Here is a 12,289-nt window from a genome sequence, read left to right as displayed (position 1 = left end):
TGGCCGCCCTTCTGCTGTTTCTTCCTTCACTGATGTCAGCTTCAGGGTCGTTGTATAACCTCTCCGAAACCCTTCTGCTTTCTGGAATTAAGGGACAAGAGCCATCCAAATCCTCTTAAGAAGCTTTGAAAGTATTGCTCGCTTTGCGGTGCGCAGCGGCGAGCGCAGTGTTAGTGCATCTCCAGGAGCAGGAGCAGCTCTGCGCGATTTCGTTTGCCTCTCTTTCCTGACAGTGAACTCAACGCGCTCCCGTGTCAGCCTCCAAAAGGGGTGAAAAGAGACACATTAGGCTAAAACATAAAAATAAATGTAATGCAAAAGCTGGTTGTTCCTTGAAGAGCTTTGATGTAACGTCAAGAGCAGTTTTATCTCACCTGAAAGTACCTGGTGAAGATTATGGTGGACTTCACGGCCTGTGTAGATTAAAAGTTTCCTACCAGCTCTGTTGTAAAGATTGGGATAATCTGTTTGGAAATCCACCAAAAAAAAATGAGGATTGAAGAGGGCAGGAAGAGAGGTGAGCTGCAGGCATCAGTAAGTGATCTGGTTTTCCCTTGCTGGTCTCATGCACACTCTAGTCCTCTCTCTCTGGTCTACACGGTCGTAAAAAATATGGGTCTGAGGCAAAATCTCTCGGCCCAGACACTCCCCAACCTGCAAGACTGCCATTAAATAGTTTCTCTTGTTTTTAATCCTCTTGTTTTACGAGTTCGTTTCCTCCCTGGGTGTCTTCAAAATGTGAACCCATTTTATGGACGATGAGATGCAGATGTTTTGCAAGTAATAGTGTAGACATCCCGCTCAAACCATAAGGGTCTATAACATCTTTCCCTCTCAGCTTGGTTGCTACTCTTCATGGGCACAAGGCGATTCACGCTGAAGTTACCGTGTTGATCAGCCTTGTCCTCATTCCGCACAGAGTAGATAAGGGTGGGTTTGTTTGGAAAGAAGTGAGAAGTTTGGTTACTTTCCTTAACCACTTCTAATTGAAGAGAAAATCAAGCGGGTTTCATAAAGAAGCAAAAACCCGCTTCCTGCAGCCACCCTTTCGCTGTCGCAGGTTCTTCCCCTGCTCTGCTTTCTCCTGGAGCATTGTCTCTGCTGACAGTGGCACCTCTATAACTCAGTTTCCCATTAAGTCATGAGGAGGAGCCCCGCTGTTCCAGATTTGCTTTTTTTTCTCAAGTCATGATTCTTTAATCGTTCTGTAATAATTACGGCGACGTTTTCCCTCGTCCCTTTAGGCATTATTTGGAGAGCAGGCACCAACGTGGTGCTGGCATTATGGATCTGTGTGATTTTGGCAAGAAAAAAACCCTTCAAATATTTCTCCTCGCCATTGGCTTTATTTTCTGCGCATCTCCATACGCCTTGTTTCTGGTTTGTAATCTGAGGTCGGATTTCTTCACACACATTCGGTTACAACAGCCTGGATGTGGCCAAATCAGAAAGCTTCCTGCCACCCCCAGCGGGGGGGATAGAAAACCAAGGATAGAAACCTTAGTTTTCTGTCCCCCTTGGTCCTCCAAGGAGGAAAAGATATTGAGGGAGAGGATGGGACCAGACGTGTGTCAAAAGCACCATTTCCACAGCCTAGCAACCTCCAGCGACACTGGACTGGGACTCTTCAGGGGGATGAAGCCATCTCCTGCACCAGCCTGTCCAAGCGTGGCCGGGGTCACCCTCCGATGAAGCACACATGGGTCGGGTTTTGGGGATCAAATTCGGAGCTGATGCAAGGAATGGCTGCAGGACAGCATCCTCAGACTTCGTTTTGTATCATATCAGGTTTCAAGTGTTATATAGTGTTGCCATGCCAGGATATTTTTAGTGTCTTAGAGACTGGAAACAAAAAAATATTTTGTCTCTTGGCTGGAGGATTTGCCCATATTTGTTCCAGTCTAATTTAACTCTAGTTGAATTCAGTGCATCCAGTTTCTAGGCTCGGCTTAACTTCGGGACATACACATATTCTGCTATATCTATTTACTTCAAATATTGTGCTTCAGCAAAACAGTCACTGCTTGTGATAACTGAATAACTGCTTTCTTACAACACCCACCGAAAGGCACTGCAATAAAAAGAGGTCAGATTCACAGGGATTTTTTATTTATTTATTTATTTTTTAACCTGGCAAAAACGTGAGTTTACATTACAATCTCTGTTAAAGTCAACATTAACAAAGTTCGAAGCAGGAACAGAAGTCCGATAGCACTCAAATTAATATTATCAGGAAACGCGAGCCACTTAAGAGGCCCGTTGTGCAGCAACGTATCAAAGCCCTTAGCTGGAGTCATAAGGGTCAAGTTTCTGGCACTATTAGTCATGTTATTTATATATATATGGACACATATTTATGTGGATGTATTGCACGTGCGCACACACACGCGTGCACCCCAGCCATTACTCAGCCCGAACGATGCACAGAGTCCTGCTGCAGAGAAAGTCGACGGGAAACCGTGCCCGAAAACATCATGAGGTTCTCTGCAGGCGAAGGGGAACGAGGGCGCTGGGGAAGCAGGAGCACGGTGTCACCGCTCACGAGGCTTGTGCTAGTTACAAGTTTTTGCTGTTTGGTTGTTGAAAGGGAAATAAAATGGGAGGAGGAAGGGGCAGCATGGGAAGAAAGGATCTTTGAGTTTCAAGGCTATGATCCTTGCATGGAGCTCTTTCAGCGGAGAAGATGGAGACTCCTAAAATTAATAGCATTTTCATACAAATAATACGATCCTCCTTTGGCAGGAATAAATGTCCACTGTTTTAGCAAGGAAGGCAAAAACGTATATAAATCTCTTTTCTTTCAGACAGCCAAAATGCCATCACTGGGGATTGCCTGCCCTCGCTCTCCTGAAGTGAGACCACGTCCACGCCACCGCCTCCACGCCCGAGGAACGAGATTTCAGACATATCTGGTGATGAGCTACTAAGATACTCTGGATGCTTCAGTCTCGCAGAAACTAAGTGCAATGGGTAATGTGGAGACAATGAAACGAAATTACCTTGGGTGCAGGTTTTTTTTTATCCCTGTTTTTCAAGTGGTTGAAAGTTACTCTTTTTTGTCTTTCCCTTGATACCTAGCAGGTGGCACACAGAATGAAAAGTGATGAGCTCACGGGTCTTGCAGGAGGTGGGTTTGACTCACCGTAGTCAATACAAGCTTTGATTTGGAGCAGGAGGAGGTCTACAAATACAAGGGGTGTCAGCTGGCCCCTAATGAAGACCTTCTGATTGAGATCAGCTGTGGTTTTGTGTGTGACTCCTGGCGTGCCTGTGCTCAGAAAGGGCTGCTCTGTTGCTGTCCTTTATCAAACCTGTTATCAGCGGGTTTCGATACCTCCTGATCTGATACTGAATGATGGTGGCTGGGCTGGGGAACAACGTGGTGCAGCTTGTTTATAGTAATCTTTGGAGGAAAAAAAAAAGATGGCTCTTCATTATATCAGCATTCCTGATTATGTGTTACATACTGGAGCTATTTAATCAAAACCATTAACAACCTACATCTTATAACGCTTTATAAAGCCAGCCTGCATCACGAGTCTTATTTTGCAATATTTATGCTTAAAAGTTTATGGGATGCAAGTTGATGTCCTGAACCTTGCTGAATGGATGTTTGCGGTGGACGATCACATCAGCGGGTGTGCTCCTGCCGAGCACCAGCATGTCAGTGCCTCCCAGCAAACAATGCGCACGCTGAACTCCGAGTGACCCAGTTGTCTTTGCTAATCGCTTGCTGATTACTAGCTAATCAGTGCCTTGTTTAGAGCAACTAAGCCAAAACCGCTTTCTGCTATGCTGTGCTGCACTTGGATGGTGGGGGATGCATTTTTTTGGTCATCGTCACCACTGTGCTGTGATTGCAGTAGAGGTGGACGACGAAATGCAGCCTTGTCCCGTGCAGGACCCCGCAGCTGTAGGGGGCTGAGGGGCATTACCTGGGTCTAGACTTCCCTGGTCCTTTGCTCTGTAGCCTCATGCAGTGAAGAAAGCAGCTTGTAACCATTTGTGAGTGAGTGTGCTGGCGTTAGCGTCCTCTCACAGCTGTATAGGAAGCGAGGGTGGGGAGAAGAGTGCCTTCTGGGGCCGGTATGAGAAATTTTATCCTCTAACTGCCACCAGCGCAGTGGGCCCCACCGAAGGTGGTGGTGGGCTTGGTTCACCCTTATGATGGAGTTGAATTCAGCATAGGGGGCCAAGGGGGAAGGAGAGGCGAGGGGGAAGGAAACCACACCTGTATTTCTGCAAATAAGTCACTTAGTAGCTGTTTGAAAGAAAGAACACCGTTTAAAGGTGAACTTAATCTTTTGTTAGCGGATTTTTGTGCAGGCAAGAGGTGGGAGGTATAAACCGCCCTGTGATAGCTGCTCCAATAAGAGGGTCCCTTTTGGCATCACCCTGCACACAAAATGTGCCTCTAAAAAGCTAACGTTATCCTTGTCCTTGGCCAGAAGAGTGCAGACAATGGTTTGGCCTTTTTGCCAGCATGTTTATTAAATGGTTAATCAGCTATACAGGGTTAAATTTCACCCCGGGGATTTTTCGTATGGACTTTCTGGTCAAACTTATCTTGCTGTCAAACAAGTACCTATAGTTTTATGTGTGTTTTATGACTTTTCTGATGATGAGGGGTGCATTCATGACATGAGCTACCCCGCAGAGCCTTGGTGATCTAAAAAGCACTACAGTGACAGCAAGAGCCAATGAATTAGCGCAAACCTAGTAGTTTCTTCCTTTGAAATCTCAAAATTCCTTTTCGCTGTAGATACTTTATGATCTAATGGGTATTTTGTAATGAGTGTGAAGTGAGTTTTTCATTTTGGGGTGTGTTTTTTTTTTTTTTGTATTTTCCCTTCACTTGTTAATTTGCGAACGCAGCCACAAGGATAATCTGCACTGAAAAGCAGAATGTTTTGTCCTGCGATACCCCAGGCTGGCTAATCTGTGTCATACATACATTAGCTTTTAACTTCTTTAAGTCTAGTTGGAAAGTCTTCTGATCACAGGTGAAAATGAGTTTAAGGTATCACTTTATTAAAAACGCGGGACCTTCTGATCTTACTAGCAGTTTCTGTTCGTTTGAGGTGCCAGACAGGAATAGCAAGATAAGAAATGAGGCTTATTAGCAGAGTTATTCTGCATGAATAAAGGTATCAGCTTTCAGTTATTCTCCCTCACAAGTAAGCAAGAAGGTGAGATGGTTTTTCTGGGGGTGTATCAGAGTAAAAACCCTGTGCCTGATGCTTTGAAATACAATTAACTGGGTGAAAACACCACTGTCCCTCTATTATCTTAAGATCTATAAACTGTGGATTTCCGTGGACCACAGGGAGTGAAAAACGGGGTTGACCCCAAAAATCTGCGGGCTTCCAGACTGGCTGACCTTCTGATGGGGTTGTCAGCTATAAACTTGGATACACGTCCATTCACACGCATCATAAACAGAGAAAATAGCTAAAAAATAGCAGGGCTGAGCTTTGTTCAAGAAACTTGCTATTAGAAATATTCCAGGACTTCACAATAAAAGGCGAAACGTATTGAAATTTATGGGGTTTAAAATTTCCTCACAAAGTTGAAAGTAGGCTTATGTTTGCTTTTTTGCCTGACCCTACTCACCTTTGCCAGTGAGAAGAAGCCAATTTATAAAGGAAATTGGCTTTTCCTAAAGGCAGATTTGAAATTTCGTGCATGATGTTAGAATTTCCTAGCATTCCTGCGTGCCAAGAAGAACTCTTTCCACTAATTTTCCCAGAAAAACACGACGTTCAAGGTACATAGTCTTCAAAATGTTGAGATAATTCGGCTACAAATATTTGCAACATTCAGGCCTAGTTGTTAAAGTAAACACTGCTCAGGGAACAGATGCCTTTACTTGGGAGTAGGAAGAATATCTAAGGCCCTCACTTTTCTCTCTGACCGTGCTCTGACATCCCAAATAAATCACTGCATCTCTATTTCCCCATTGCCTTTCTTAAGGTTGTTTTTGGGTTGGTTTTTTTTGTGATGTCTTGCATATTATAGGGCCAAATGCCACTATATTTTATACTTATTTTCATGCTATTCAAGAAATATCCAGCAGTTATAATGGATGGAAAAATTGACTGGAAGGGCAATGCATGATGCTTATTTGCTAAACTTTTGTCAGGTTTTCATTTTGCTCCTTGTCCTTTCCAGGAGGCTTAATGGACTATTTGCAGTTGGCTTTTAATCCTTTCTTATTGGTAGAGGAACCTCCTTCCTCCTTTGGTGTTAGAAACACTTTTTCTCCTTTGTCCTGGGAATTCATCTCTTCGTTTCATCTTAAATCTCTTGCAATGTGGAGCAGATTGTTTGATAGCGCAGGGTGACACACGTGCTTTTTTAAACAACTGTTGTCTTTATTCTTCTGGCAGCAAATGCCACTGCTGTCAAACAAAGTAAAATTGACTCCCACAGGAAAGCTTAAAGAGTCAGATATACTATTGCAAATTCTGGCATAGACTGTTCGGGAACCTTTTTCTTCTCGTTTGGCAGGACATGTGCTCAGTCCCAACACACTGCTCAGAAGCTGTTACAAAATATTGAAGACAATAAATACTAAGCAAGTTAAAATTTTATCTGCTTTGAGAGATAGGAGTCTGAACGTCTAAGACACTAGAATTCATTTGACAGGAACAAGAGATCTCATACCAGCCTTGTAAATGAAAAGCTGTTAGGCAGGCAGTACCTTCCCCAATGTCATGTTTTTCTTAGAACTGGGGCATACATTACACACAAATTTGAGATTATCTCTAACAATTATCTAAAATTAACTGTGGTTTTCTAATGAAAAACATTAAGAGAAGGATCTGATAAGAAGTGGGCCTATTTATAATACTTGCTACGAGGAAGAAAGGTTTGCTACTCTGAGTGAAACCAAAATGCGCCGTGTGTCAGAGTACAGAAGAACATTGGCTTCCTTTCCTTTACTTATTAGCAGCAGCGCTGGGAGTTTATCACATCTATCGGTGGTTAACTGAAGGGCCAACTCGAAGAAGAAGTGTTCCCATTTCTGTGTTTCTTTCGGTGCTGTATCAGCCGCTCTTTAAACACCTCTGCTCTTACAGAGCGTGTACGCACCGTGCAATGTCACGCTGAGCCCTCCTGGCAGCTTTCTTAGCGCGGTGCTTGTCAGAAAGAGGCACCAGCTTGGACGACCAAAGCCAGCTCACGCCTGTTTGATGCTGCACCGGGGTCAACTCCATGCGCATCTCGAATTTGATTAGCATGGGCCTGCTCCGGCTGCACCACATGGGCATCTCGTGGAAGTATCCTCATACCATCACCATTATCTCTGTTCATGCAGCATGCCTGAAATGACGGACCTCAGAAGCTAAAAACACGAGCTCCTGAAGAGCCGCAGGGACAAGTCCTTCTGTAACACCGTATTCATTTAGGTGAGACTTGTCCAGGGGACCCTGCTTGTGATTGATTCAAGGGACTCCAAAATAAGCGTGGTGCCCACCTGGATGTGATGTCTATTCCTGGTTATGGAAGGCTGGTCCAGAGCGATCCCCGTGTATGCAGGCCGCGTGTGAGAGACCAGCAGCACAGGTTACGTACCCTCCAGACCAGCTTCTCTGAAAAGAGGAGAAGCAAACACTGGCATTAGAAAAAGCATGTTTCCCTTAGTCCGGTACTGGGTGGGAACCAAGTCGGTGTGCTCAGGGACTGCTCCGTGCTATCCAGAACACAAATTATGGGGAGAGAGCGAGAGTGGAGAGGCTCCTTTTTTCCAGGTCACTCTCTGTATTACAGGCTGGAAAGCGAGACTCCAAAGAGATGCTGTGGTTTGTCTTTTGGCTTTTTGCACAACTTGGACTGCGCGAAGCTGGGTTCTGGATTCACAAACAAAGGAGTTACCGTGAGGAACATTTGAAAGCCCTGACTTGTAAATCCATCTGAAATCCAGCAGTTTCACATGGTGGGTTTCTACAGGCACACTTACACGTCTAAATAATTCTCTTCCCTTAACATGAGTTTGAAGGAACACAAAGACAGTGAGCAAGACTCCCAGGAATCATAATGTCACCTAAAATTCACATGTTGAACAAATTCACGTGCTGATTAAACAAGAATACAAGTCTTATCTCACTTACCCAGGAGGTTGATGGATCTTGACAAAACTTTCAATGAACCCATTGTGGCTTCTCACGTGTAGGAGACACAGAAACCAGGTGGATGGACTTTGTTGTGAGCCATTTTCCATAGTTCTGCTTATCAGTCATGTGAGCGTGGGTAATTATTTTCACCTCATGTTTGCTAATGCTGATTTGCTTTGCATTTGACTGGCCTTAAAAAAAGAAAATCTTTAATCTAAACCAAACAAGCCTTAATGCAACCAAATGTTTGGATGAAGAAAGGGCAAATGTCTGCGTGTTTGTGAAAGCAGCACCAATAAAAATAACCCAGACATCATCCAGTATCGTAATGCCACCAGGCAATGCAGAATAACTTAAGAGCCGGGCGTAACTTTGCAAGGTTGAAAGAGGTTCCACTGTCTCTTCAGGGTACTGGTTTTAACTGGTGCAGAGGTTTCCAAAATTTAGATACAATTTCTCCAAAAGGTTTGCAAATCTGACTGCTTCTTTTGCTTGTTTTACATTTTTACAGAACAACTTTTCACTTTTAGAAATACCCGCATGAGAAATGTTTTCTCAGCTGCTAAAGCTAATTAGGAGACACAAGGATCGGTTTTGTTGTATCTTCCTCTGAATAGGAGTGAAGTTATTTCATGCAATTTTTTACACGACTCTGCTGTGTGATGGGCTGCATACAGAGTAGTTTATTTATACCACTTTATCTCACACCTGTTTGGATACTGGCTGTTTTATGGTATTTAAACATACTATTTCTTGCCAATTGCTTTATCTCCACAGTTCCTGCTTTTGCTGCAAATGTTTCTTATTAGCTCTAAAAGAAACATCAATTGCACCCTGAGCATTATTAGCGAGGACAAAAATAACATAATTGTTAGTTACTTCCAACATGTTATCACCGCAGACCTATAAAACAGACATTCTTTCAAAATACTGTAGGGGCTCTTTTACTCTGTTGAAAAATAAATAATACATGTTTTAAGGACTTGTTATTTTGCTAGAATTTTGTCTTTAAATGGGAAAAAAAAAAAAATCAAAGAAATCACGGAGTTTCACTGCTGTGCGGTGTGCTTTCCTGAGCCGTTTTGTTGTGCCAGGTCTGAGCACCCCTCTATAGCTGCCAGAGCCCGAATGTAGAACATGTTGGGCAAAGACCCACAATGGGCACACACAAGATTATTCACATAGAAAATGCGTCAGTCCCTCAGGGATCCCTTCCCCTGGTGTGACTGTTTCTCCGTCTGGCCTCGGCATCGTGGGTCTGAGAGTAGCGATTTTCAACCCTGCAAGTAGGAAGAAGGTAGGGGCAACCCCTCTGCACGTACTGCTCTGGGGCTCTGCACTCTTCAGAGCCCACAGGATTACCAAAGGACTTCTACTCCCCAAAACCCCTCTGAGAGGGAGCTGCAAAGTCCAATCTGCGGAGGTGGCATGAGTCAGGTGAAGTGACTTACCCGAAGTTAGGTAGATAGATATTATTAGTGGCGAGGAGGCCACGTGCATGCTTGTACTTCTCATCCCATCGCCAGGTCACATCGGTACCAGGACCATGAGCTGAGCAAGCCAGGGCAAGCGTCCTGTGTTCACCCACACCTGTCCTTCAGGCAGCATGTCCTGGCACCACCGTTCCTGGGACGGAGGCTACTTACAGGTTGTACCAGCTCCTAACAACTCTGCCTGGGCTGGAGTTGAACGTTCAACCTCTATTAATTGCCCATAACCCATATTGCATTGTTGTATTGATGGCCAGATGGGTATCAGACAAGGGGAAAAGAAGTGCTGAAGTATGTGTCCATGACTGCAAAGGTCTGGATATTTGCCTGAGTATTTGCCTGCCTAGTGCAAACCCTTATTTCATTGCAGTTGTCAGGCAAATACACCTCGATCGCAGATGGGACCCAACAGGACTGCCTGGAGAGAGGAGTTGACTTTCAAAGCAAACTGCTTCGGCCGGGATGCCTCACTTCATGCCTGGTTTCTGAAGGAGGTTCTTTTATCCACAGCCAGAGCACACACCACCCTGCATCCTTCTTCCTTGGGTGGTGTTTTTACTGGAGGCATTGCTGGATCTGAGCTTCGTATTATCCTGCCTTGCTGCTACTGTTTAAAAACCTGTCCAACTTGAAGACACGTGTCAATGCTACATTTAGAGCCCCAGCTTATCATCTCTTGTTTCTTTATAACAAAAATAACAGCATTTTAAACAAGCTAAGTACCTGGAGCCCTGCACGAGCTCTTCAGAATGAAACTTGGCTTACCAATTCGGGCCTTTCACTGCAAAAAGCAGGATTTCCAAAGGGCAGAACTTCTAACCTGATAGTGCCTTCAGTGATCCTCAAGGGCTGGAGTTTAGCTCAGAAACCACAAACTAAAGAGGGTTGTTTGTTGGCTGGGTATTTTTGTCATTTCCCTTAGGCTTTGCTGTATCAACATGAAGCTCAAAAAGCCCAATTTGCATTTACACTCAGGTGCATTTGCACTCCCCTTTGTTAAAACAAACAAACAAACAAGAAAACCAGTTTTTCAAAGCTCATTCCCTACAAGCCTAATGAGAGGTTTCTTCCACCGAAACATCTGGTTTTAGTCACTGCTGGTCGGAGGATACTGACAATTCCTCTGTTCTCAAGATGCAGGGAAAGCGGTGTTAATCTTGGGCCTGGGGAACTACCACGACTCCAGCCAAAATAGCTCTTGTGACTATCATCATTCATTGCTATTAGATATTTTATGGTGCATCAGAAAATGGTTTTTATTTATACGAGGATTTCTTAAGCTAACAGTGAGAGTTTTGTGTAAGTGAGAAGTAGGCTCCAAACCTCTGCAAATTAAAGAGAGATGTGTGACTGATGAATCACACATGAACCAACAGTGCCTGATTTCATTACCTTTATTAATTTCTGTAATACACACCGTAGAATAGAGGCTTCATCTTCAAGGAAAAGCTTTTAAAGATTTGCAGAGGAGAAAATAAAACCTAACTTGGTGTGGATGAGAAATGTACCGAGCTATACCTGCAAAGCACAGTACGCCATGGCGTCTCTGCTCAAAAACGCTGTAAAAAGGTTCTCTCGTGCACTGTGCGCTGCTGTTTGTAAGGCTAGACCTGTAAATCACACTTCAGTCATGAATGTTTTCCAAGTACTTTCCAACAATATATCACATTGCTCAACAATTTAAGACTGTCTGACAGAAGACCCTGTACGCTAGTAGCAAGTTACATAGGCACCGACCGGTGATACAGACCCATCGGCTTTCCATGGTTCACGTTTAAATCTGCTTTCTCACACTTTCAGAATGTTTTACTATATTTTTCTTCCTTGAATCAGTTACCGTTAGGGAAGAATGAGCTAAGCTAGGTTTTGAAATCCGAACTCCTTAGTTTTTTTTAGGTTCTAGCGTCCAAGCCCAGAGGACCATATGTACATGCTATACATATAATGGCATGAAAATGGTGATTCTTAGAAGGTTTTGGCCAAGAGAATTTGAAATTCCTTGAGATTTCTCTGCAGTTGAACACAACCCTTGTCTTAGTTAAGTCTCTCAACTGAGCCTCAAAACCCAGACTCACCCTAAATTGAATCCATCTCCAGGCATGAACATCTTTCTCACCGCTCCATATTTTATGCTGTATTTATTTTTGACGTTGGTTAAAAGCAGTTTTGCTTCTTTGGTACGGACAGTCTTGTCCAATTCTCAGACGTGCACAGGTCGTTCGGCTCTGCTTTACAGGTGTTGCTCAACGCAGCAAACAATATGTACACTCAGGGGGAGAATTTTCAGTGTAAGAGAGTTTGTGTATTCTTTACTATCACACCGAAGACATAAATCCTGCCTTAGTATTTTCATCATTCTACACAGTTGCTGCAATTATTTATCTATAGCCAGAACTATAGCTCTTGTTTTAGTGTTTAATGCTTAAAAATCCTTAACAAATGTCAAAAGAGAAAAAAATTCTGTTTTATCTGTTTCGGTGCTTGTAATTAAATTGCTTTTTTCCTACAGTAAGACAAAACCAGAAAAAACCCGAGCACCTATCACAGATGCTCACCAACTGCATGTTTCCATCAGCACGCGGCAGAAAGCAAAAGCAGTTAATACAAACCTGGGTATAATTATTTAGCAAGCAGTTTGCAGAACATCCGTGCCCACCCTGTTTGTAAACTGGCCAACATTTT

At 43.6% G+C, this 12,289-nt stretch overlaps 1 long non-coding RNA gene across 3 annotated transcripts in view; it reads left to right on the top strand.

Annotated features, from left to right (window-relative positions):
* The window catches only part of LOC134515559 (uncharacterized), a 58,964-nt gene that overhangs the window by 28,194 nt on the left and 18,481 nt on the right, over positions 1-12,289 (top strand). For 2 of the 3 annotated variants that reach the window (XR_010071050.1, XR_010071052.1), the window contains exon 5: positions 2,805-3,466. This is a non-coding gene — a long non-coding RNA (uncharacterized LOC134515559). Of the gene's footprint in view, positions 1-2,804; positions 3,467-12,289 lie in introns of those variants that run through there. The other variant, XR_010071051.1, reaches the window with a different exon arrangement.

Source organism: Chroicocephalus ridibundus, chromosome 4 (assembly GCF_963924245.1).
Source record: "Chroicocephalus ridibundus chromosome 4, bChrRid1.1, whole genome shotgun sequence".
Classification (NCBI taxonomy): domain Eukaryota; kingdom Metazoa; phylum Chordata; class Aves; order Charadriiformes; family Laridae; genus Chroicocephalus; species Chroicocephalus ridibundus.
This window is presented reverse-complemented; position numbering and strand designations above follow the sequence as displayed.